Source organism: Passer montanus, unplaced genomic scaffold, assembly GCF_014805655.1.
Source record: "Passer montanus isolate IOZ18808 unplaced genomic scaffold, ASM1480565v1 scaffold7, whole genome shotgun sequence".
NCBI lineage: Eukaryota > Metazoa > Chordata > Aves > Passeriformes > Passeridae > Passer > Passer montanus.
The window spans coordinates 14,470,893-14,498,680 of record NW_024372147.1 but is presented as its reverse complement, the minus strand read 5'-3'; the positions used below and the strand labels follow the sequence as shown (position 1 = coordinate 14,498,680).

At 36.9% G+C, this 27,788-nt stretch overlaps 1 protein-coding gene across 1 annotated transcript in view; it reads right to left on the bottom strand.

Annotated features, from left to right (window-relative positions):
* The window catches only part of TNPO1 (transportin 1), a 69,694-nt gene extending 60,474 nt beyond the window's left edge, over positions 1–9,220 (bottom strand). The window contains exon 1 of the mRNA XM_039729733.1: positions 9,083–9,220. The gene's annotated coding sequence lies outside the window, so the exon portion shown is untranslated. The remainder of the gene's footprint in view (positions 1–9,082) is intronic.
* Between the last annotated feature and the right edge of the window lie 18,568 nt (positions 9,221–27,788).

Here is a 27,788-nt window from a genome sequence, read left to right as displayed (position 1 = left end):
TGCACTTGTCAGTGACACTACCACTGTCTGATCTGCCACTGGTGACAACACTGGTGCTTTGGTGATACTTGCAACATTGACAGCAATAGTGCTGGCTAAAACATCATCACTGGTCATTGTAATAGAATGCTAGCATGTTTTTCCCTGCATAGCTGATGAATTTCCTTACTGCAGTGAGTGGCTTATTTAAGGTTCTTAAGATGCTGTTGTCTCAAGGAAATTGCAATAATTCAGTTTCTATTGGTCCCTGTATTGTCCAGTGAGCAGTTGTCTGTCCTGATTAGGGATAAATGGGTGGAGTCATGTATGGGCTGGCAGGTACACAAGTGGAAGATCTACCTTCAGAACCTTCAGAAAGAAACTGCAATTCAATCTTACCAGTAAGCCTGAGTGCAGGATGTTCTCTAATCTCTAATGTCAGATAAATATTGGGAAATTACATCCTTGTGGAAAAGAGTGAGGAAATAATTACTGATCTGGAATGGAGCTCCTTCCAAAAGAGAATGTGTTCATCAGTGAGAGCAGTCAAATGCTCCAATCATTCACATAAACAAAAGGATTATACACTACCCATCCTAATCAAAGAAGCAAAACTTTTAAGGTAAATAAGGAAATAGGACTTATCGATCTTAATGAGAATGCTAAAGAATGACTGTACCCTCCTTTTCAAGCCTCAGATGAACAAGGGAGTAAAAAACAATGATGGATGTTAAAGGCAGAAGTACTGCCACCCCCAAACTGTTTCTGCATCTATATACACAGTGGAATTTGCAGATACATCAAAATCAATGTTTTTGCCTTCTCTGAATATCAGTATTTTCAGATGGTAAGAAATTATATGAGTTGAATGTATGACTGTTTAATACAACAGTTACAATACAAGTGCTTCAAGATTAACTTGGCAGAAATTTTGTGAGACAACTACAAAAGAACAGAGAAATGTCTGTCTTATTAAAGACAGGTTATTGATACAAATTAAAACAGTATTAAAAATTCCTAAAGAAAATTTCTAGTTTTCATCTGACCAAATAAATAAAACTGATTGGATATTGTGGCAAGGAAAGATCTTAGGAGTGAAGACTGTTTCAATTAATAGATGCACAATGAATATCTAATAGAAATGGCCAGTGGAAAAATGCTTCAACTTTTTCAGTTTAAGCATATTCAGTCATATTCTAAATGCTCTTGAATATGACATCTGAAGATGAGGGTTTAGAGAGGTCTCAGACTTCCAATTAAACAAGATATTCAAGTTGCTATAGTTTGAAGCCAACAGACATCACATAAGAAAACTGTAAGAGTTCCTCTACACACATCTTCATGTCCTTTTCCAGCAACAACTATTAATTACAGATAGACTCTGGACTTATACTGTCTAGATAAAAAAAATATACAGGAAGCAATTTAAAACCAAAAGTATAATCTGAAGTATAAACCGAAAGTTTAATTCTTACTGTATTCTCTCATTTCTAGCCTTGTTTTTTTAAAAAGGTATTCTCACAACTGTGGCTGTAAGATCAGTTTTGAAGCAATGTTAAATCAGTGTAAAGGAAATTGCAAGCAAGTCTGAAGGCATGCAATTCACCTTACCTAAAGCTCCTGTGCTAAAGTAGCTACATAGCTGTTTCTGCACAGATAGAGATTGTTACTGTACAGATGAATGATCCCATAAAATTCCTTGGGAAGTTTAATGCAGCCTTAATCAACTTGCTACCAGTTTCCTTAGCAATTCTTTTACTTTTCTGGCTAAAATGCAGCACTTCATGAAAGAGAAACATTAGAAACCAATAATTAAATTATAAGTACATTATGCATTCAGGGTAGAAAAGCAACATAGGCTTAAAGAATCTGAACATATAAAAATGTTATTAGATGAGGAATTTAACTGTAATTCTTATTTAAGTTGTAAGATTTTTATATTTTAGTCATTTAAATACTTTCATGTTGGTTTGTGGAGGATATTAAAATGTATTTGAATCAGAGACTACTTGCTGTGATCAGTTCCTTAGTCTAAATGATACGTATGTAAATTAATTCCCTTAAAATGTTACAAACAAAACAACCAATACAAAACAAAAAAATCAAGGTTTTTAAAGGTTTGGTTTTCTTTTTTCCTTGCCCAAAGATAAAAGAAATTTATTTTGTGGAGAAACAGTAATTTAAAATAATTCAATCTGCCTTAAATGCACAGGTCATATAATAAATTGAAGGCTACTTAATTACATTTTTAATAAAAACCAGTCGCAAATCACCAACTCCACTAAATAAACTTGCTGGCATTCCACAGATCATCTTTGTCTTAAAAAAGTAATGCAATCAGTACATGAAATGTAAATCTATGAAGAGTTTGAACTAAAGTCACAGGCTAAACTGGCTATAGCCAAAAGAATAAATCAACATCTCTCCCCTTTAACAGTTCTTATACATTATCACAATGCGGAACATGGGCTTTTCTCCTGCTAGTGATTTTATAACCTTCACCTTGAGGACCAATTTATTGACCTGCACCATGCTTTCTCATGTGATACCCTTTAAAATGTGTAATGCAAAAGGTATTCCAAGATACCGTCTACCCTTTTGCACATTTAATGTGGAAATATTCTCCTTAGGAGAAATATTCACAGAGGTCTTAAGTCTCTCTCATACTTCTCATTCTCCCTGTATTTGCCTACTGGAAAACATTTATATTCTATTTTGTAATTCAGTTCTTAACCATATGCAGAAAAGGCTGTTTTGTTAAACACCTGACACGTTAGAGCCTCATATGTAGGGCTTCTGGGCACTACCATAAGTAAAAACTAAATATAAAATTATACATTAAATTGAAAAAAAAAGCTATTTTCTGCATAATATGGCAGCCAAGTTTTTTAACTTCTCTCAAATTAACTTCAGTAACAAAACTGACTGTCTGACAATGTACTGAATGTCTTATATACAAATGAAAACACTTCCATAAAACATGGTCATGCCTGATGATTTAACACTGAGTGTTAAAGCTGTTCAGCATGGGTAAGATCAATATTGATTTTAATATTTTTTCAGAATTTCAAAATCAAAAATAAAAGTCTAACCGAGGAAATCAGAGGTTAGTTTCAAACACATTTACAACAAAATTAGCATAATCTTAAAGGATGCTTGTACAATAAAGAGTTTTCTGTATTTAACACTTACTGAAAATGTCAACTGATAGCTGAACTTCTCTAAGGTAAAAATTTGTTTGCCTTCTTTCAGACCTACCTAAAATTGGGCTGAAGTAATTAATCTGCATACTGCTGTTGCAATGGAGTAATGAATTTTATTGTCGTACATTGATATCATCTTCTGGAGGGTCAAAGGATTAAATTGCAATGGAAATGTTACACTATATCTAACCACTCTGAACTTGAGGTACCTCTTCGTAAACTCCACAGAAGACACTAGAAGGGATGTTGCAGAGCTCAGGACCATGTACTACAGCACCTTTTCTAGAATTCCTTTTGACATGTAATATTTTATCAGCAATAACAAATTCTCAAATTATTTTTTAATGTCTCACCTTCTTATTTATCACTTTATCACATTTAATTCTAAGACTTAGGATTTTTGCTATTACCTCTGATAAAACAAGAGCAAGAAGAAAATGTGAAGAAAAATAGAAATATTATTTTCTATTATTGTTCTTCCTACCCGTAAAATTTTAGAACCAAATACATAGAAATATTGCCTTTTATTTGCAAAAATACCAAGTCAGATTACGAATAATTCACAGGCCAATATTTCCAATTTCCACCAGGGTTTAGGTCCAACTTGTATGCCCTCACACAATTCAGGACAGTTATTTGTTTCCAGGGGTATACTCTTTCTCCTAAGCTCCAAGAAATAACTGTGGTTAAGAAATTGTCCTTATGTTAAATTAAATCAGCATTATTACCCAACTAAAGACCTACAAAGAGATCATCAAAAGGCAGCCTCTGCTATCTCATTTAACCTTAAAATAAAAATAAAAATTAAAAAAAAAAAAAAAAAGAGAGAGAGAATTGCACCCCACTGGAGCTAAAACTATCAAAGCCTCACTAAGATCTATTAGCCATGTTATGCAGAACAAAAAGAAACAAGGTAAGGACAGTATTATCAATTGTCTGGTGATTCTCAATCTCACATGCTGATACAAAAATTCATATTACTAACTATTAAAAATATTTAAAATGTTAGAAAATGCAGCTTCATATAGTCTATTAATTTTCTCATATCTAAAATAAATATTTAATCTTTATAACATTGTACAACAATAACTGAAATTAAAAATAGAAACAACAAATAAAACAATCCACAGCTGAACTCAATGGTGTTTATATACAAGACTAACCTAGAATTCCCTTTTCAGCATCATCTTTTCTACCCCACATCTGAAAAGACTGCAACTGGAAGTAGCAACCAAAACACAGCATACCTTGAAATGTACAATTCAAATGAGGGATGCTTTGAATACAGCCAATTGTGCTGTATTTCATTTTTGTTTGCTATTTTGATTCTGTGTAATCATGAAGAAATTAAGAGAACCACTTGAATGGAAAATGTTTAAGATAGGTTTCCTTGCTAAACTGAAAAACATACTATCATCACAGATTTTAAAATATATTACAAGTACTCATTGGCTCAGAAAACCAACAGAGTTACCTCCTGGGGAAATAGGGATTCTCCAGAAGGAAAGAATTATGAAGTTACAGTGTGTTACACTTTTTAGTGGAGAAACAGGAGACTATACAAAGTCTTCTATGGATACATGGAAGATTTTGGAAGGAGGGTGTCTAAACTCATTTGTCAATGTAATCAAATGACCAAATAAATTCTTATTTATGGAATATTAAAAAATGTTAAGACAGGAAGATATCTGAAATATATTTGCACTTAGGGCATATAGTCTCTGTGTTACAGAGAATAATGAAACAACATTAAGTTTTTTTAAATCAACCATTTCCCCTCATCAATTGACCAACTTCCATTCCTTTTTCAACAGGCTCCAAAAGCATCTATGCTCCAGACACCAATGTGGAGTCTGTTTTCTCAAATACAAGCATAGAATGCAATTACATGAGTCTTGTATTCTTGTTAATGTGATTCCCATTTGTTCAAAAGCTCCCATTCAAAGCTCATCTTCCTTGGTTTTAACTGCTTTTGATGGGTCTGATTCAACAACTGAAGCTTCTGCCTCTTACGAAAAATTCAACTATTTGCACTACACTTAATGGATTGCAGTCACTCCTGATTTCCAAAGACTTGGCTTGAGGCCTGTCTGCACAAGAAAAAATAACTTATTTTAATCTAAGGTTGGCTTTTTTTTTCCTGATGAATTGACTCAAGCAACACTGATGTAAAACAGACTGAAATATCTGTTTGGATTTTTGCACTGATTTAGCTTATCTAGTAGAAGAAGCAATGTGTTCTTTTTAGTCTCTGATGAAAATTACTCTTGCCTTTCCATGCTTGTCTGCTACTGATTTTTCTTCCTTGTCTACAAAAAAGGTGGCCAAAGTGTAGCACAAATGTCACTTATGCCTGTTTCCAGCTACATTCAAAATTTAAGTGAGCCACAGATTCTGTGTCTCACTGCTCCTACACAGCCAGCACAGCAATGGCCCCCTGGCCTCCATAAAACCTGTGGGAACAGTTAGGAACTACTGCAGACCCACACTCAACACAATTAATAGCTCTGCTGTCCCCACAGAGAGTGCACTTCTGGTTCAGGACAGAAGAAGAGGACCAAGACATAATAAAGTAGGAAGAACAGGATTAAGGAGGTAGAGGAAGGTAGGGGAAGCCAAGGTTCCACTTTTTCTTTCTTAAAGTGAAGGTTCATGATATGGGTATGTGGAGGAGAAATTCTGTGACTGAAGTCTGAAATAAAGAATAAACTTTTGTGGTTGCAAGAACAGATAGAAAAGCTTAAATGTGGAAGAAAAAAAAAAAAAAAAAAAAAAGCAATGCTAGCTTCAGTGATAGGAACATGCAGTAGGGAAGGAGGGAGAAGAGCCATAGATGAGGCTCTGGTTTGGCATGGTTGGAAAAGCATGACCCTGGATGCCAGAAGTGACTGATGATGATCATATACCTACTAAGTTTGGGAACATCTGGTCTGTACTATCACACCATCATTTCTGCAAGTGTACTCTTTTTGAATTCTAAGACAGTAAGCATCTTTGTACCACCTACTATTTTCTATTCTCTGCTGAAAACATTTTGTCTTTTCTTCTTTCATATATAGCACTGACCTAATAATTAAACTAATGCACTTAGTGCTCACCATAAGCAGCACGTTTTCAGTGTTTAAGGGTATCTCACAATGACTAGTAAAAAATGCTCTACAAAATTAAATTACTTAATAGAAGAATAATTTAAGAGTATGATTCTATACTCTATAGTATTCTATATTCTTGACTATACTCTATAGTCAAGGGTTAAAAAGCAAAAATTTTCTTTAAACACAAATTTTATTTCATTTTATGCCTTGAAATTTGACTCACATAGACAAGGACATATTCAGTAGATGCAGACATATACACACAAACTCAAAATTTCAAATGCATTCAGTACACGGGAAATTAACAAACAATAGGTTTTAATTTGTTTAAATTTCACCCTGGAGCCTTGTTTCGAAAAGAAAACCCTCTAAAGGCTAAAAGTCACATTTGGAGATTTATTTCATATCGTTACTAGGAAAACCCATATTCCACAGCATCCATGTATACATGCATAAATATGTACAGTGTGTTATCGTGTACATGACAGGTTACACACATAAACAGTGGATCTATACAACTATATATCTTTCAATGAGACATTTAAAATAATTTCAGTATTACTTGTATAATATAGCTATATTAGTATCTTTCTGTATATGAATGCATTATTATTTATATATGTACAATACATGCAATAAAAACATTGTGTAGTATATATCTGAAATCTATTGATGTATGTAGAAAAGCTACCACAATTATCCAAATCAATACTGTAAAACAGTGAGTGGAAAGCAGTGGATTCAGTGATTGGAGCATACTACTGTAACATGTACTTAAATACTTGGGTGAAATTTATTTCTGTGATCAAAACTGATCACAGCATACTAAGGCATGAAAGTAATAGAAAAGCAATCCTAGCCTTTCAAACACAAAACAAAGAAAAGATACTCCCTGTTTCATGTTACTGTCACAACTTGGTAATAACACACTGATCAGTGCATATCAAGTTCACAAAACTGTTGTAAAATTTGTTATGACACAAACTTTTTTTTATGACACTGACAACATCGGATCCATGACAGAAGATCTTTATTATTAAGACATTTAGAAGATAAAATATCAGTCTCTATTTCAGCCCCAATCTTTAACTGAAAAGATTCTGAACACCAGCTTTGATGGAGGAGGATTGTACTTGGCCTTCCCTCCACTCTTCTTTGTAGCCATAGCATCTTGTGCCTGAAGTATGAACAGGATATACTCTACCACAGAGTACTGCCAGTATGCTGAACAGTTCCGTGCATACCTATCACCTGACTATAAAAGGTTTCAGGCCCCATCCCTGAAGCTAAAAATTAAGCACACGTATCTGAGTGGTTGAATATCCACATAAAAGAACTCCTAAACTGGATTCTAAATAAATACAACAGAAAAGTGTGTCAGATAAACCAGTAAAAGCCTACATTCATAAAGCCATTATTATGTTGTTTTAACCTCCCTATCACAAGGTGTAGATCAATTTAGCAGCTGTGCTTGCACCTGCATTAGTCAATGAAAGGTGCCATCGCCTGTATCCAACAGTAATCATGGTCCTTAGTCAATATTCATTCAACCTAAGTTCTCCTCCTTTACACAGTCAATAAACTGCTTTTAATCTGTCTCTGCACCATCATAACTATTCTTTTCCTTACCCTGCTTTGAGTGTAAGCTAGCTATATCTTGAAAAATGCATTCTTAAGTAATTTTGATCATGCAGAAACTATTCTTCTCAACTGCAGGCACCTTTCCTCCATCCTCCCACATACCACTCAAAAATAACTACAGTTCACACAGCAGATGTAGAATGAAGACTTATGGGCTCAGTTTCCAATTCTATCAAAGGCTCCTTTTAAGAGTTCGGGTATATGACTCTTTTTTTCTGTTCAATTACTCATTTACAGAAGGAACAAAAGTCAACTTTTTATTCAATGCGTGTTGTAAGGATTTAGCCACATCTTTGATGTATTCGAATGTCACATTAAGGACTACTTAACTATGCAAGAGGACAAGCAAACAGGTTAAGAAGCTGTGGTGGCCTGAATTCATCGCAGAACAATCCTCATAGTAGTAGGAGGATTTCTCAGGTCTTGAGCAGAAAGTCAAGTGAGAGGAATTATAACCTTCACAGCAAGGAAACAAGTATCTCGCAGACCAATCAGCCCAGAAAGCGTTCCCGTCCTTTGTACAGTCACCCCACAGAAGGTTCACAAGTTCCACTGTCAATTTCCACCGAGTACGTAAATTAATGACCTTCCTATGCAAACGAAAGTACTAGACAATCACGAGATTTCTTGCCTAATATTCAGGAACAAAAAATTAAAACCCCACCTAAGCAAATCTGTACAGCAGGACGCACACACGCCAGAAACCACTGTAGGAAACAGGGCCACGTTCCTCTATCCTGAAGCGACTTTCACTTTCCGGCACAATGCTGCGGGAGAGGCGCCAGCCGTCACTCCGGGAGGAGCCGGCCGAAAGCGGGGCTGGAGGGGGGATCTCGGGGGTCTGCCCGGATCCTCAGGTTCCACCTGCTGCCTGCCCCGTAACTCCGTCCGTCCGTCCGTCCATCCATCCATCCATCCATCCATCTATCCATCCATCCATCCATCCCTCCATCCATCCCCCCCTCATCCATCCATCCATCCCTCCATCCATCCCTCCATGCCCGGTAAGAGCGGAAAAGGCAGCCCACGGCCGAGACCCTACCGGCTCCCCGCCCAACAGCAGCGCCAAGGCCCCTGACATCGGCCGGGGCACGCGGCGGTGCTGGCGACTACCGGGCATGGGACGTCCCGCCCCGCCCCGCCCCTCGCAACCCGGACACGTACCCACACCATCCCAGAGCCCGGCGGCAGGGGAGTGGCGAGGGAGCGGCCCGACCTCTCCCTCCACAGCTCCGGCTGCGCCGCTCCGGCCCCCGAAACGGCTGAACAAAGGGAACCCGGCTCGGCCGCCGCCGCCCCTCGGTTGGCCGCAGGGCGGGGCCGGGGGCGGGCGCGCCGCTGCCCCGGTCACCCCGGCAACGGCGGGCGGGACGGAGCCGGCGGTGAAATGGCGGTGAAATGGCCGCCCGGCGCCGCCCGGCGCCGCCCGGCCGCTCACTGTCTTGGCCGTGGACCCCCAGCACTGACGGGCTCCTCACAGGAATCCTTTGAGGATTGGGCCGCTTGGGCCCTGCCAGGCTCCCCAGGCCGGCCTCCTCTCCCCGGACTCCCTCACGCCCGCAGCCCTCCGGCCGCAGCTGCTCTACAGGAGGTGTCTGACACCAAAAGTAACAGAAAATCAAAAATGAGGCTCAGGGCTAGAAAGAAAAAGTACAGCATCCTTCTTTCACTACCTGCAAGTGCTCACACAGGGTCTTCCCAATGGACTGAGTGGATGGATTGAGAGCAACCCTCTGAAAAAGGACTTGGTGGTGCTGGTGTATGAAAAATAGGACATGATCTGGCAAGGTGCATTTGCAGCCCAGAAGAAAATTGAACACTGGGCTGCATCAAAAAACATGAGGCCAGCAGGTCGAGGAAGGTGATTCTTCCTCTCTGGCTTCTATATCCAGAAGCCAGGAAGGCATGGACCTGTTGGAACAGGTCCGGAGGAGAGTATTTCCAACCCAAACCACTGTGTTCTGTAATTCTCTGATATGTGGCCAGTTGTCGTGGGAAGAAGACCCCCATGTTTGTTCATGGCTGTAGGCACCCCAACAAGTTACAGTAGCAATCTGTAATTGTGCTGCAGTCCTATCTCCTTGACTGTAAGCACTAGCTACTTTTTTATTAAACAGTGAAAGCTGATAATTTTCACCCAATTTCTGAAGTTTATAGACCATTTAGAAAAGCACATTCTTGAGAAAAACTCAGTTGGTAACCTTGCTTATGGTCCTGTTGTGTGTCTCCTGTTCTTGGAAACTCATGGTTTTCTCTCAATCCTCATTTAAACAATCCTCTCAGTCTGCCTCTTTGGGATACATATAACCCTTCCACAACCCCACATACTACTATGATTTCACAACAACAAAAGCTTTTGACAGTGTCTTCCATAAACGGGGCTTCCCAGCCGCTTGTCTAAGTCAGCTTTCAGATGTTGCTGCATAAGTTCAGCTCTAGTATTGCGCCACACTACATTTCCTAATTCTTGCAGAGGAAAATTTGAAAACACAGCTGGTCTGAACACCAGATTTTTATACTTATAATACATTCATTGTTTATTACTTCAGATATTTACCTCAATTTGTTTGCTTTCATGAGATCTGTCTGGTAATCTTGCAAATACTATCACTTCAGTACTATGTACTGAAGAGGATCTCGTGTAGGAAGATCTGTTACGTACACATTCAAAAGGCTTCTTCCCTCTATTGAAACTCCTGCCCAAAGTCAAATTAAATGCTAATTATTTTCCTTGAGTAATATTTTGCTGTGTATTTTTTCGGAGCAGATTGTAATATAGTTATATACTGAATTGTGATTTATACCTTAATACTTACACCTGTAACAATCATGGTAAATTCGTTATGTGATACTAAAATCTCTCAGCTAACAGGAAAGTGGGTATGTGGGGCTCTGTCTTCCAGTTTAGCCTTCCTGAGTACAGAACGTATGTTCTGTAGCTTCCTTCCACCTTTGTCAGCAATCTGCTGGCAAAGTTCTGGCCTGTTTTCCTTCTGAAAAGATTCTGTGTGATTATGATCTGCCTGGATGCCCAATCCTCTGCTATTCTCTACCTGTCAGTTTTCAACCTGTTAGTCAGCTGCAGTCAAATCTTACTGACACACGAGGGTATCCAAAAGATAATGAAGTCCAAGTCTTGAGATAAACAGGAGGGACCCAGCTATAGAAGAGGGTTAGTGCTTATGAGGAAATGTTGGAACTGATCAAAGGAAGGGATAGTTTCTGCCTGTTTGATATCCTGACAGTTCATCGGTACCAACATACTAGTTGGTCCAGCCCACACACATCATTTAAAATGAGAGTTGCAATACCGTTTCAGGCCCAGCTGTCTGCCCAAAGATGTGGGAGTGAGCTTGTGGTAACAGGGTTTATTTGGTATGGAGAGGAGAGCTACAAATACTCAAATTGTGGTACATGTTCTGGTACCTAAAAACAGCTATTTAAAACTAGTTAATAGTACAAGAAAGCTACAAAAGCAGCGTAGTCAACTACTCAAGTATTCCTCTAAAGGGGACAGAGAAACCTCTGTGGCCACACTGCCACTGTACATCACAATCTCCAATTGCCAAACTGCTTTTTTGGTGACATAATTAAAATTATCCAGGCTCAGTGTGTCCTTCCACTGGCTAGAGATCAAGAAATGGAAGAATGAAAGACAAGATCTACCTTTACCCAGATTTAAGATAAATTCAGATTACTAACTTTCTCACAACTTTCTGAAGATTTCTTTCTTTAAATAAAATTAAATATTAGAAACAAGTAATGAATTTTCAGTTTGCTATACTTCATTGAAATGCATTTTCAGACCTGATGCACTGGTCTGCTGTACTCAAACAAGGCAAATAAAACTATAATCCCTTTTATGCCAGTGATAGATTACTGCAGAGTATGTTTAAATAGTTTTGCTTTCCATGCACACTTGGAAGAAATCATCTGTGAAAGGCATCTTCCATACAAAAGAAGGTCCTTCCCTGGTGGTCTGTTTCAGTTGCTGATTGTGTTCTATCAACAAAACATGAAGGAAACAGGCTATTGCAAAATTAGCATTGTCTCCATGGCACTGATGTCTTTTGGGATGGTAAGGTATGTGGCTATTAGATGCAGCCTAGTCATGGTACCACATAGCAAGCCAGAGCTAATTTATCTCTTTTCTGAGTATAGTAATTTTGACTGAGAAAGCCAAAGGTCTGTGCTCAACAATTCATAAGTTTATTTGAAACCAACTTAATTCTACATTGTGCTAATAATGCATTATACAGACATACATTTAATTAAAAAAAAATTTAGACCGCAAGTCTGTGTGACTGCAAATTGTTTTTAGGATCATACTTAGTTATTTTCACTATCATTTGTTATCATTTGCTGGTTTTTAAGCACCTGATTTTTCTTGACAGGATCAAGCATGGAGATTCATCACCTAAAAGCATTTAATAATTTCATAGTAATAAAGAAAGCTGTACAGTTCCCATGAAAATTTGCCCTCCAGCTGACAAAGAATGACTTAATTAAATTTTTGAAGAGTTGTACAGAGGAATTGGAAACAATCTGAGGTACTCTACAGATGCTGATAAAGTGTCCTGTAATTTTTTGGATTTTGCCTTCCATTTATAAGTAAGTGTAAAGTTAGGATAGAATAAAACCTAGAAATTAATGTAAAGTTGTTTTGGTATTTGCATGAGTTTGTAATTTTGAAAGCAGCAGGTGGAAGAGGTATTACAGCCAAATACGTATCAGTGAGATACCAATTTACATACTCATGGACCATGTTTCAATGCTAGTATCACTGTTTTGTTGGTTATCAAAGCCAAGAGGATGTGTTTTCATGTTATAACATGCATGAAGTTAGGAGAGCAGCACTGTGAGCCTTATTCAGGACAAGAATGTGGCTTTGGGCACTATGTTTGAATTTGGTGTCACAAAGAACATCTGTCACATGTGGAAATTGACAAAGTACCCACCAAGTTTTTTAGTGGTTTCTCAAAATGACCATTTGACAGCAGTTTTACCTGCAGTGTTGCCTCTGCTTAGATGGGAAGATAAATCCAGCATTTGTTCTGGTCGTTCTTGGTTATCTTGCTCAGTTAAGCATGCTCATGGACTCTGGTTAACATACTGCAGTACTGCAATTACTTAATGTGTTTACAGGTGAAGGCTGGGCATCTAATGTGATAAAATGTGTGACTCTCCGCAAAATATGAAGAAAAGGCATTTCTGCATGTTCTTCCTTGTATTGTGATGGTTCTTACCTTGTTAGATCTGACAATAGAACTACTTCTTCTGGAAGCCTGATATTCTATCTCAGGATTAATTTGAAAATACTATAATTTTTTTTCCAGTCAGTCTCCAGCTGCTGTACACTAATTGTCCTTTAGTTTCTGACACTTTTTTCCAAAGTAGTGATTATGCTACAGCTGAAGTTCTGTGGGCAATTTACAAAGGCCCTTTCTGAGAGCAAAATGAAGAAGTGCTACCCAGTGTTGCACCTCTGGTTTATGGCTGCTAGACTGTAGAGACAAAAAACTGCAGGGAAATGTGTACTCCATGCCAGTATGAACGGTGTTCAAGTGTGTCTCCAAGGCTTTTTTATAGCCTGAGTGTGGGAGGGTGAGAGGGAGGGAAGGGAGGGAGGCAGGGAGGAAGAAAGAAAGGAAGTGGTGGAAGGAAGGGAGGAAGGCAGGAAGTCAGGAGGGAAGTCAGGAGGGAAGTTGGGAAGGAAGGAAGGAAGGAAGGAAGGAAGGAAGGAAGGAAGGAAGGAAGGAAGGAAGGAAGGAAGGAAGGAAGGAAGGAATATTTAAGTAGTAAATCAAAATATACATATTCATGTACCGTTAATTCCTATCGTAAAATAAAGCAGGATTTTTTTCAACAATATGCAGTTTATATATTTTGGAAGCATTATATATGAAGATAAAGTAAGATGATAACCTTGGCCAAGACCTTGTCACTAAATGTGAGAAATACAGGATTAACCAGCTTTTCTGGTTAGACAGAAATAACACAAATTACTTAATTGATTTCATAGGCATGATTAATTAATATCATAGTCAAAATTTTGAATAGATTTTCAGTATGTGCAGTTACAAACTTAATTATTTCCTGTTTTTCAAGAATCTTAAAATATCACTGCTATTTTGCCTATTCAAAGAGTATTTATTTTTAGTGAATTTCATGAACTATCTCTATTCATATGGGGACTCACTGTTAAGAGAATTTACATATAATTTTTTTATGTTTGTGTCATTGCTTGTAGGAATTTGATCCACTTTTTTTTAGCTAATATATTTTTCAACTACATACTGGCAAGATGGTGTTTAGTGTTAGCTGTTGAAGTATTTTTCAACTTCGTTTCTATTTTGTATCACTACAAAGGAATAAGCTGCTTTCCTAAAGGTTTTGCTTCCTAATTGAAGATAAATTTAGCAGTAGCAACTAAAGTTGTTATTGCCTGAAGCAATCTACACCAGCCATTTCTCTGAGATTAGTCATAGCATGCCAAGTACATGTTAAGTGGAATTTAAAATATAAATGTTCTGGAATAAATGTCAAATTGTATTGATTATAATGTGTTTAAACTTTAAAACAAATTAAATATATGCTTTAAGCATATAGTTTCATTGGGCTGGCTGAAGGTCAGAAGGGTTGAAAATTGCCATGTTAAAGAAATGAATGGGAAAAAATTGTGAAGCAGGCCATCAACACATAAATCAAGGTCATTAGCAGTTGCAGACACAAAAGGACTGTTATCATCTGTCTAGGTACCTTTTTTAACAGAAAATTCTTTATGAACATTTTCTGAAATCTTCATGTTGTTCTTGGTTGGCCACCGAAGTTTTTTCAATGGAACACTGAAACCTGTGATTCATATTTCATAAAGTTAGTTTGTCCATCTGGAAACAGCAGGAATTCTGAGAAGAAATCTTTGGAGATATTTGAAGGAGCTGAATGAGCTACATGAAGAATATAATCTGTTGTTGCTATGACTCCATTATTTTCCAACTCCTTTGCCAAGAGCGTAGAGTAGTAGAGTACAGTAGAAAAGATGTAAGTGCTTACTGGTCAAAGATTTGTTTTGTGGGGATGATAAAATTTACAGAGCGGTATACAGACACAGGCGTAGTCCTCTTGCTTTTGTCTTTACAGGGGGTCTAGGCAACAGCAGTAAGAGTGCTGAAAACACCTTTTCCTCTTTTCAGGAGCAGTGCTGGTGACTACATTAACCGATGGTGAAGGTTGGGATGTGAGTTATCTCCAATATAGTTGTGCTGGAGATTGAAAAAAAATATTGTGAGGGGTTAGAGATTGGCTAATTTGAGAAAGATGAAAAAAATTATAGAAAATAGCTAGAGTTAATTAGTGAAGATGTTGGGTAGATGTTTAAGATTTGTGAGCAGTGAAGCTGGGTATAACAAGGACTCAGAGAAAGGAAGAGAAGTATTGCCAAGTCTCTAATTTTCCTTTTACTTTAGCTAGTTCTTTCTTGTGAAAAAGAGTTCTGTAACTTAATTTTTTGCCCCTTGATTACCATTTTTAGGAATTGTTAGAAACTAAGTCTAAAAGGAGCTTAATTTCAACAGAGTTCAACAACAAGGCTATTCACCTTCAGTGATTTTATTTATTTGTTTGGGTCAAGTTTTAGGGTAGGATTTTCTCATGTTTTCAGTTACTTGCTTGTGATGATTTAAGTGTTACATTCAGAATTATGATGCATGACAACTACAAATTCAGAAATATTTAAATTACCGATTTTTGTAATTGTATGTCAACTTAATGGAAAATGGTAGAGGAAAAGGAGATCTTCCATGAGATTTTGAGAGATTGTTTACTTTAATGCCCATTTCTATAATTATTCAAGATAATGTTTGTGGTAACGACAGGAATCAAAAATTATTATGGTTCACTTAAGTTTAGTTGAAGATGCCCCTGCTCATTGCAGGAGGGTTGGACAGTATGACTTTTAATGGTCCCTTCCAAGCCAAACCATTCCATGATTCTGTGATTCTATGAAAGCACCATTTTCAAATGATGAAGTGTGGAGTATACCTGGTGAAGCCATTTTGGCCTGGAGAAGCAGCCTGGGTGTTGTTGCATTGTGCTCCTTGGACAAGTGTGCTGGAGAGCCAGGGCAGACCTGTCTGCAGTGCTGATGTAGGATCCTGTCTGCCTGCCTGCCTGGTCAGCCTGGATGGGTGAGGGTTCTCTTAGCACCCTCAGTACAGCTGACAGGGAAAAGCAGAGGTGGTGACAGGAATGGGATGCCGAATGAGAGCTCTGGAATGCCACTAATTTTTTTGAAGAGAGTCTTTGGCTAAAAAGATTTGGGGAAAGAGTGGCCTAGAATTGCAGGGTTTATTGGTTTGTGTGATAACTGAAAGTCCCACACTGAGTGTGCTGTCTTTGCCATCTAGAGTGAATACCAAACACTTAAAAAATTATCAGAGGTATTTTCAAGGTTCTGGATACAAGGGATACCCAAGGACACACCTGTATGTGCTCCTAAATGTTCTGACAAAAATACACACTTGCAGTATTTTCTCAAGTGATATAACAATTTTATTTCTTTCTCAGAACTCCCTCAATGAATCTTCATTTTATGAATGGAAAAAATCCAAACCATAAAATTCTATCTGTAGACAGGCCAGCTAGATTTGTGCCAGGTTTCACACAGCTGTCATTTGTCTGTCCTCTTACACATTATGCTGCATTAAGAATAAATACAATTACTGAACCATTAGGATACATGATACCAAGTACTTAGCCACAATGACATAAAAATAGAGAAATCAGTTGTTTTTATTCCAGCATGTCATGTTTGCAAATAGCTTAGTACTAAAAGCTAAAATGATGACATGGCATGTGTAACTTTCAAGTATAAGAACTATATTATCAAATGTCTCAGTATTATAAACAAACCTAGGTATTTTCTTCTGTTTGTTACAGTTTTTTTGTTATGCTTACAAATATAAAAGACATTATATGTGTTTCACAATTGCAATTTAAAATATATTGCAGCATTCAAGTCACAGTTGGGTCTAGATAGTCAGGTAAGTTGTATAGTAAATATAAAATTATGACACAGTCCCTAAATAATTCTGACTTCATCAAAGGCATTGGCACCATTCCCATATTTTATGTGGTACCAGAATTTCACTCAGTGCCCAGTGTAGGTCAAAAGGCCAAGAAAATTAATTTCTCAAGAGCATCAAGTTTTTCAACATGGGAATATCCAACTAGATATAATAATGAGGTCAAGTATTTAATAAAATTCTTATGTTTAAGTCAGAAAAATAACTCCAAAATAAGTCTGTGTTGTCACAGTAGTGCTGTGGCATCCACCTTTGATAAGTCTAATAATATCTCTTTAGCAAGACGGAATCACTGTAATTGAAAAGCATCACTCACTTTTCTTCCCAGTAAAAATGACTGTTGAAATACAGAATTAAAATCTGATTAAAAAAAAAGAAGACAGAATTATGAACATCTTAGACATGAGAGAAAAAAATCCTTCCCTCTCCCTAAGCCCCCAAAAGAAAGAATGAGTAATTTGACTTAAGTTTACTTGAATATTGGAACTCTGTCAAAGGACAAGCATCCCTGGAAAGCATTCTAGTAAAAGCTATCAACAAGCTATCTTGCTAAGGAAACATGTTTGGAAATAGATTTACTGACCCTTTATAAAATATCATAGTTCTTAACAGATGTTAACCAAGCTAAGTTAATTTGCAATATGTGAGACATTAAGCTTGGCTGAATGGCAGCAGAGCTCTTGATTTGAAATGTATTTCGTTATGATCTCCAGAGGCATTCTGACTGCTGTCCAAAACCATTCCAGAGATTACTGAGGATATTTATTGCACAATCTCTCTCCTTCTTCACTGTGGAAGTTGGAAAGCAATGATAATTTCACTGTTTGTGAGCAAATTGTGCCTGATCATGTTGTAAATATAAAAGGAAGGGTGGAGATCACATGAAAGCCTTTCATTCCTTTTGCATACATTCGGACATTTAATATGGCTGGTTTTCACTTCCATCCCGAAGGTAAAGGAGTGAGGAGTACATGGTAGCTGTGGTCCTATCCCACATGCCTTTTCAATGCCTCTGAGAGCCTGGACTTTGGAAAGGATACTTCCAGGAAGACACACAAATGCTATCAGGGTGGTATTTCATTCTGCACCAGGCAGACTTCCCTTGGAGATGTGGGAGATGAGGAAAGGAATGTGCCCCATCAAGGGTGAAAGTCAGGTGTCTGTATCTTTCAATTTTCATAACACTGTTATTAATAATGTTTTCATTTACAAAAGAGAAAACCTATACGCTTAATCTATTCTTATGCAATGTCTGTGGCTCTCTTTCACTGGCCTACATTAAAAGGCTCTCCTGACCTTCATCCAGTACTATTTCCTAATTTTCGTTGTTGAAAGCAGCCACAGTGGGCAGAATTTTAGAATACTGGAATTTTTGTTTCTGTTAAAAATCACTAAAAAATCATCATAAAAATATAGCCACTAACATTTCTAAATTGAAATCATTCAATGCTGTGAAAACATATTTTTCTTCTCCACGTTACTAAGTAGTTTAAGTCCCAAGCAGTTTTCTGTTCTTTAAGAAGATTCTTTAGGTGTCTTGAGATATTCTTTCATATCTCATCCTTGTAATATTCAGATTGTGAATTTAGTTTATATGCAGATCTTCTTCTCATAAGGGGAACTTGTAATAATTTTGCAGACCTAAACTCTAACAATTTCCTGGCATTACTACAAACTCTTTCCTACACACTTTGATTGATTTCTGTCACCTCTCTAATTTTCATGTGGCATTTTTTTTCCTTTTCTTGCACAATTTAACATTACATTTTTTAATGCCACATCTTTGTTTTCGCTGGCTTTCATTGTTCCTTCCCTGTATGTCTGTGATCAATTATCATGACCACATGGATCATCAGTGGTTTCATGTTGGAAATAATTTCCCTAGACATCAGCTTGCTGCAGAGCTCAACAGGCAGTGTGCTTACTCCATAGGAAATACTACATTCTAGTGAACCTATTTGTTTTTCTGCACAGGCAGGTGAGCATCCTTTCCGCCTGACATGTTTAAATTGAATTTATAGTCATCAAATATAAATATATTTACTTCCCTTGCAATTAAAAATTAAATAGTTACTGAAGTTTCTTCTCACAAGATTTGCATTATTTCCCAGCTGGAGAAAGGCTTATTTTTCTTTCTTTAAAACCTGTGCTTAGAATTTTCTTTATGGATATAATTTTCAAGACTGATTTCCCATGTTTGTAACTTTGTACTACATCCTTTCTGAAAAATAATAAAAAAATCCCTCAACATACCAATTAGAAAAAAAAAAGGGTTTAAACCGGAAAATGTGTTTAGTATAAGTCAGTTTAATACGTTTCATTCATTCCTTTGGTATGTTTAATTTTAGAACTGATGAAGTAAATAATTTGCTGTCAAGAGTAGAAGCATATGGCTGTGGCAGTTCTAGGTGAGAAGAATTTCATTTCTGAATACATAGCAGCATATGATTCCATATAAACTACAGAAATGGCTTTATTTTCTTTTGTATATATTTTTCAAATCCTAATATATTTCATAGATAGAATAGTTGATGTTAGAAAGTAGTTCTTGGAGTCATCTGGTACAACCTCTGTGCTCAAGTAGGGTCATATAATGCTGTTTCCCTGGGACCATGTTTGACAATCTCCAAGGCTGGAGATTCTGCTACCTCTCTGGGCAACCTGAACACTGTGCAGTCATTCTCACAGTAAAGATAGTTTTCCTTACATTCATGAGGAATCTTCTCTGGCTCTGCCACTGGTCCTGTCACTGGGCACCACTGGAAAGAGCCTGGACACATCTTCCCTTCCTTAATGTATTTATATACACTGACGACATTACCCTTGAGCATTCTCTTCTCCCCTCATCATTGTCACATCCCTTCTCTTGCAATACTTCTAATACAGCCCAGGGTATCACTAGCCTTCCTTGCAGAAATGTCTTTATGTAAGACATCACATTCTTGCACTGTTTTTTTTTTTTTTTAAATAAGAGACTTGCTTGTAGAAAATTAGCTTCCTTCCCCCCCCTCCCGCCCCCAGCACCCCAGTACTTAATATATTCTTTTTGTTATTCCTGTACTTTTCTCAGGGACAATGTAATGATAGTAATTTTTCTAAAAACAACGATAAACAGCATTAACTTCACTCTTTACCCTATAGTATAAAATTAGAGATAGCTTCCATGAAATACCCCACCTCCAGTGTATCAGTTTTGTAGTTCAGCGCAGCTAATAATTTCCCAGAACAAGATCTATAAATGAATTACTATTGACATGCAGAATTTACTGTTGTAGTTCATACGGTGCTGTGGAAACTTTTGCCATGGTAAAACTGACTTTAATCTATCAGATCTGAGACTTGCACTTTATAATTACCAAACTGAGAATGCTTCATTCATATCTGTCATCAGGTTTCAGTCACTGTCTTTTCTTACTGCAGTGTTTTCCATTATTTAACAATTACAATATGACACCTGGCAGATGCTACTTTTGTTTATATTTTTGTTCTTTGCCTCTACCACTGAGAGCAGTAAGAGTCTTAGTTCTTGTATGTCATTTGTCCTTCAACGAAGGCAGCTGAGGTACATTCTTCCCCCATTTAGATAAAGAGCAGTTTAATGAGATTTACGTGCTGTTTCTGGTAAGAGGCCAGTGGCTGATTAGTGAACTAGCAGTATACTGACCTCTTCCTTTAACCTGCTTTATATTCACTGCATGTTGACCTACCAGTGTAAAGTTTAGAGCCAAATATTTAATGAAGTGTCAATTATTCCACACCCAAATTTTCACTCACAAGTACTCTTATGCATGCAGCAGGCTTACTGAATGTTATTTGATACCCTCAGTTCATCATTGAAACAGAATACATAAACAAATATGCTAGTTGCATAGAGATTCTGTGCCTCACATTCTAGATTCAACATCTTTTGAAGTACCTTTAAAATATTCTGATAACTAAAATTTCTTAAATCATTTTTTCTTTAAGTACTTAAGCATGACTTGAAAAAATACAGTGCATTTGGATTATTCTTCACATGATGAATCATACCTAAGCTATTTTCTCATATTTGCAAGGTGAAATTTCAGAGGAATATCAGAATCTTTTTAAAGCCATTAAACTGATATTTTGACTTGACTTGCTTTAAGTAATGGGTAGAAAAGGGTTACAGTGGAACACATCTAAAAAAATTCTGCTCTAAATCAAACTGTGGTGGAATGTAACAGTTGCTGCCTTCGTGTCAATGCTATTTGCTGATGCAGCTCAGTGCAGTTGAATCACCACAAGGGAGACATTTCAAGAGCTTGATATTCAAACATCTCTTGGATGAAATCCATAAAAGAGCGGACATGAACTGAGTAATAAATCCTGTAGACATGTATGCTGGTGCCATGAAATGGTATCAGTAATCCTATCCAGAGTAGCAATTAAAATATCACAGTGGTAGTCTGCCAATACTTTTCCTTTTAATAAAAATTCTAATAATGAAAACAACAAAGTAAGAGATGATATAATTTTTTATATAACAATGATGTTCTCTTTCCAGTTAATATTATACCACAGTGGTGAAATATATGACTGCCTTTCTCCCTGTAAAAGCTGAAATATAAATATATGGCAGTGAAGTCCAGGCCATTAAGCCTTTTATGCATGGAAGCAAGCATGGACAATTTTGCATATATCCATTGATGTGCTGGCATTTTCAAATGCTGTTGTAGTATCTAATGGCTGGTAGTATACACTGCAGATTGAAGGCTCTTAACTTATTAAAGTCCACATAAGATTTTCAAGCTTAAACAGTTAGAAAATTGCAGGCTAATTTTTGCAAGGCTATGAGCCAAAAAAATTAAGTTTTCGGGCCTGGTCATAATGGACAAGTGATTCAGAATTTCATGACCACTGTTAAGAAGCTATTACAGGAGCAAATCCTGAATCACCTGTGACCCCCTCAGTCTCTCCCTGGACTTCTGAGGTTGCTCTGACAGCTGTGGTCTTTGACAGAGTACTTCGTAAAGATGACATCTGAGTATGTCAAAATTATTTTGCCAAAAACACAGATAGCATGCAAATTAAAACAAACAGTAGAGAAAATCTTCAGTGGTAGATATGTGAATAGTAATTAGATTGCATTAGAAATAGTGAAGTAATGAATAAATCACACATAGGTAAGTTACAAATAGCAAGTAGTTTTTAAGCATGTCCAGAAGAGCTTTCAAGTTGACTCCATCATGATCCATTTATGTGTTTCTCTATTAACCTTGCTAACCCACAGACTTTGGACCCAATTATTTGGGCAGGAGAAATACAATTCCCTTCACCTGGAGTACTTAATGATTAAGAACAGAAAGATACTATTTTCATATATTTTCATGTTGTTCAACTCTCTCTTCTGAGTGGTTCCATTGATTTCACAGTTGTTTCATTGTAAATCTGACTGAACTAAATTTGACCTTCATATCTAAGCCAGTATTTTCATGTAGTTCCTTTTTTTGGCTGAAGTCCCATACTGCACAGTCAGAGCAGCATTAAACATCTCTATGCTTCCATTTTCCAGTACATACCCTATTTAAACAAGTGATGTTAGCAATACCATTGTAACATGGTTTGTTTTCCTAGTGAAGAGTGCAAGGAAATTGTATACTTAATTTTGAAGGTGTGTTTTGATTTATTTTCCAGTCCGTTATTAAGAAGGTAATTCCTGCTATGTGATAGGTGCAGAAAGCGTTTCAGTGTCTGTGTGTGTAAATGTTACGTGCACAGTGAAGAACCACAATTTCATCAAGTAATTTCCTCCCAAGAAGAGGAATCAGTGAATTTTGCACCCAGCTGCTGCAGAATAGAATTTTTTTATGAGCCAGACTTCTCGGAGAATCCCTTGAAATGGACTTGCTTCGGCTGGACAGAGCATGAGATCTTATGGAAGTGGCATTTTGGTTCACAAGAACTCCAAAGGAATTTTTTGCCTTAAAAACATTTTTGATCCATTATACTGAATTTCACATAGCTGGGGAAATGCCAGAGCCTTTTTCTGTTCTATATTCCAAGGAGAATCAAATCTCCAACTTGCCAAGAAAAAATGAAGTTGGCTTTGTTAAAAGTGTTAGAAGAATGTTGTAGGAGGGGAAAATGGTCATGATAAAGACATATTTGAAATTCACTTGAGAATGGAAAGGGTAATAACAGCAAAACCCCTATACCAAGGCTACTCAGTATAGTCAGTACAAGACCTTTTAAAAATTTGAGCTTTCTTTTTGTGCTTCACTGTATTATTGATCAAATCCACCCTAAAATACATCATGACTTAAATACATCATGACTTAAATACATGTAGGCCAACATTTGTTATCTTGACTTAATAATAGTTTTGTAAAAATCTGATTAATTTTTAATTTGTAACACACCTACATTTCACAGGGGTAATCACGTAATCCTGATGATCTGGAGATAATCTGTTGATGACCCTCACCCAGACTGCACTGTGTTGTACTCTGTGCTGCTGTCCATTCATGAAGCTATTTTTAACAATGTAATTAAGAGAACAGTCTTTACTATAAATAAAAAGGCACAGGTCTACATCAGAATTAAAAAAAAATTACTGGTAATAAATTAATGAAATAAAGGCTGAAAGTAGCCTATCAGGAAAGCCAGATGACAACAACATATGATGCCGTTTATTTATGACAGAGCACCTTGTCCCATTTTATCATTTACAAAAATGCTCATTTAAGTATCTTCTTCTTACATAATGATTCTTCTAATTTTTGAGTCAGTAAAGAGAATGTTTTCCCATGGGATAAGAAATAGCTTCACTTTCTAAAGATTAACTTGTTTCATCACATATGAATACATTGACCTAATTGCTTGGATGCATTTTAGCCCCTAATAATAGAATGAATGAAATTTACATTCTAAAAGCAAATTTTTAGACTGTATTTAGGAACATTGTAATGGACATAAAAATATAGAGAAAGAGAAGAACCACCATTTGTTTAACACAAGAAATTTGCATATTATATGCATAAAGAAATTGCGATTAAATAACTAATTTATCCTTCTAGGTACTCTGCTGTTTCCCTGCAAGTAAATATCTGAGTTGTCTCATCAAACCTGACAAATTTGTTCTGTGGTTTGTTTCTTGGGACAATAGTTCAACTGTTTTTTCAGCAAATCTGAGACATAAAACTGATGTTTGGATTTGCAAATTCCTAAATATATTTTGGAAATCAACATAATAAAAATACCATAAAAATTTTGGATGCAGTTTACCTGAATACTGGCATAATTTTATGACATGAAGTAGCATATAATTCCAGTTATTAATTTGAGGGTATAAAATTGCAATGTTGATAACATCATTAATTGTTTGCTGAAATAGTAAATGCTTTTAAGAGCAATTTTTTTCCTAATTTGTAGCTATATGGCAATTACTGAGGCAACCAAAGGAAGCTTGATACTAAAATGGCTCAGTAATTATTAAAATTATAATTTAGTATCTTCTGCAGGAATCTCTCATGAGTATAAAAAGGAAAAAAACAGTTTTGGACAAATTGGCAAATTGATTTTTTTCCAGTTACTTTGCTAAAAAAGTTTACATTGGCTCTGTGCTAAAGGATCATTTGAGGCTTTGGAGCAATCAAGAATGAGCTCTGGTTCTGAATGAAACCAGAGTGAAAATTTTAAAGTTATGGACCATTCAACTATGGGAAGTTCCATCTAAAAATAAATGGTTGGGAATAATATTAGTCAGACTGTGACGCAGGTGTACATGATTACATTGACTCAATAGAACAAAAAGATTTGTATTTGCATTACTGGAGAATGAGACACCAGGGACTGACTAAGCCTACAGGTATAGTTAGTTTAGTTTCCTATAAAATTATTTCCACTTCGTTTCCTTTTCCTCATACATACTTATGCCCATTCTACCTCCTTACTGTATCTCCTGTTTTCTCTCTGTCCTTTGGAATTTCAAGAGGTCAGTTCTGAGGCATCCTATATGCAGCAAAACGCTGGGGAAACCATCCTACAAAACGGTTCCCAAAATATCACAAAAAAATCACAAATAAGAGTGCTGAAGAACACAAAAGGTCTGTTTTGTGAAAGAAAAGGTGGTACTGTTTCAAATGATGGGTATTTAGGAGGCTAGCTTCCAATAGTAAAGATCTCTATTTGCAATAACCAGAATAGCAAATCCAAATTTTATTTCCTTACAGCTAACACACCCATGCTAGGAAAATTAATTCTGTGGGAATGTCAACAATGACACATCAATGGTGTATGAGATTACCAGTAGTGTGAATTTTGACTTCCTCTTCATGTAAAGTGTTGCATTATATAAGATGGCTAGAAGAGGAAGACTTTTACTTTTTAGCCTTCACTCCATTCTCAGCACTAAATTGGCTTTGTTGGACTCTATTATTAAATCATAGAAATTCTTTGGATTTATTAGTCTTCTGTTTGATGGAGCAACTAGAGCATTTACAAGACACATGACTTTTATCTATTCAAATTAAGGAAGAAAGAATTAGCCTAATCCTGGCTATAGCTGTTTAAGTCATTAGTCAGGCAAGTTAGTCTCATGCTAGATAAATGCCATTCTGATCCCAGAAATTGTCCTGTAATAGACTTACTCTGCTCCTTTGAAGAAAGGCTAGTGTACTCAGTGAAGAAAAAATTCATAAGGCTCTGGTCTTGTACACCCACTGTAACAAAATGCTTCAAGAATTATATTCACTGTATTCACTGCTTTAAGAATTCACGGCTTAATGGACAAGGATCTGTACAATTAACTGAGGGAGAACAGAGACCAAGTGAAATGAAAGGATCTGTCATTTGACATGCAAGGTTGCCTTCAAAATCTTCTTGGAAGCTAATTTTTTTCTAGAGACACTGCAAAAACTGTGCTCACAGCCAAGTGAAAGCCTGCTTGCTCACTTGGTGCCAGAATTACCACACTGATCGACCTTCTTTTCTCACTCTGCTAGTCTCTTTCCCACCAAAAATGTGTGAAAGGGTTGAAAAGACAGTGAAGGGTAGTAGCTGCTGCAGCAACTAGGATTCTGTTTCTACAACCATTTTAGGATTTTGATCTTTGATGGTGATGAAAAGCATCTCAACTTCCACTCTGTCTTGATGATTGTGGAAGTGTATTATAAAATGTGTTTGTTCAGACAATTCCATGGCCTGTCAAAAATCACATTTAGTTTCACATTGTATGATGTCTGATGCCCCAGCTTGACTCCTTTTTCTACATTGAGCTGGAAGTTTATGTAAGAAGAAGGAATGAGTGAAAGCACTCACTACAATGTTTTCAGAATTTTATTTTCAACATGGAAAATATAACACTATTACCTGTTTTCTGCTGCAGAGAAATATTTATTGTGATATGGATAGACATGGCTAGTGACAAGTGACATGCTCACTAGGACAAGAGATGACCAGAAGCCAGTAGGTCAAGAAATGGAGAAATTTGCCCCTTTCCAAGAATTTGTGCCGGAGCTGTGGTCAGAGGTAAAGCTGAAGGTTAGGCAGCTATAAAGCTGATGTGAAAAACAGTCTCCATGATGAAAGAAAAGACATCAGTGAAGTCAGGAAGACATAAGGAGATACCAAGGCTAATGAAGTGGAAGGAGGAGGAAAAGATCAGCAATACCCAAGTAACACAGTATGTGGGAGAAGAGCATGCAGCTCATGGCCAGAATTTTCTTCCTCTTCAGCCAGGTCTGGGTTTTCAGGTCTTGTTCATCACATATAGTGGGGGTAGCTACCCTGTCAGTTGCCCAGGCAGATGTATTAATACACAGTTAAATTTAAAAAAAAACCCTAATATGCAGACCTGGTACTCAAGATTGTTACAGACAAGTGAAGCTCTGTCTAAAATGTGAAAAGTATGTGTGAATTTTTGGAATTGGGACTCTGAAGAAATCTTCCCTCCCACAAAACCCCAAACCAAACTAGAAACACATAGAAACAAACAAAGCACTACCAAACCCTAAACCACAGGAAAAAACCCACAAAGTTAAAAAGTTTATTTCGTAGAGGCTTGCCTGTGGTGTGCAGAGAAGGTTCTCTCAAGTAAACATGCTCTCTTGTCCTCTGAAATTACCAGCTCTGAAGTGGGAAACTCCATGATGCCACAGAAAGTAACCCTACACAAGTGTTTCCTCTGCTGAGATGGAAAAGCTGACCTGTACTTTACTGTGAGAATAAGTTCTCACATATCCATGTTTGTCTTAGCTGTTTTTTTCTTAGAAGGAATGAGCTATGTGTACCTCAGAGTTAGACCTGCCATTGCAGTTGCCATTGACTATGTGTGTTGAAATGTATACACTGTAAGATATTTGTACTGTAATATTTTATGTTTTTTTCTTAAGTTACTTTTTAGTAACTTGTTTCCACTTGATGCATTGAAAATATGTGTGCTCTGGGAATAATAAAAAACCCACTCATTTAAGCATCTCATAAAAAAGTATTAAATATCAAATACCAGCCTGAAGGAAGTGTCTATACTTAGTTTTTAGGGTGAGTGTGTAACCCCTGAATGCACTTCAGATTTGTTTGTTCAAGCCATTGCTTAAGTTTGCCATACTCTGCAGTATTTCTTTGAATGTATCACATATTTTGTTTGGTCTCTTAATAGATTTCCCAGATTTCCCAGAGAAATAAAGTGTGGTTATCTGTAATCCTCACAGTCTGTGAGTTCAGCACTTTCTGAAGTACAAATGCACAATATTGCATGAATATTCACAGCTACAATCAAACCCATGGTGCATCACTGTGACATTAGTACCAAACAAAAGGGACTTCCC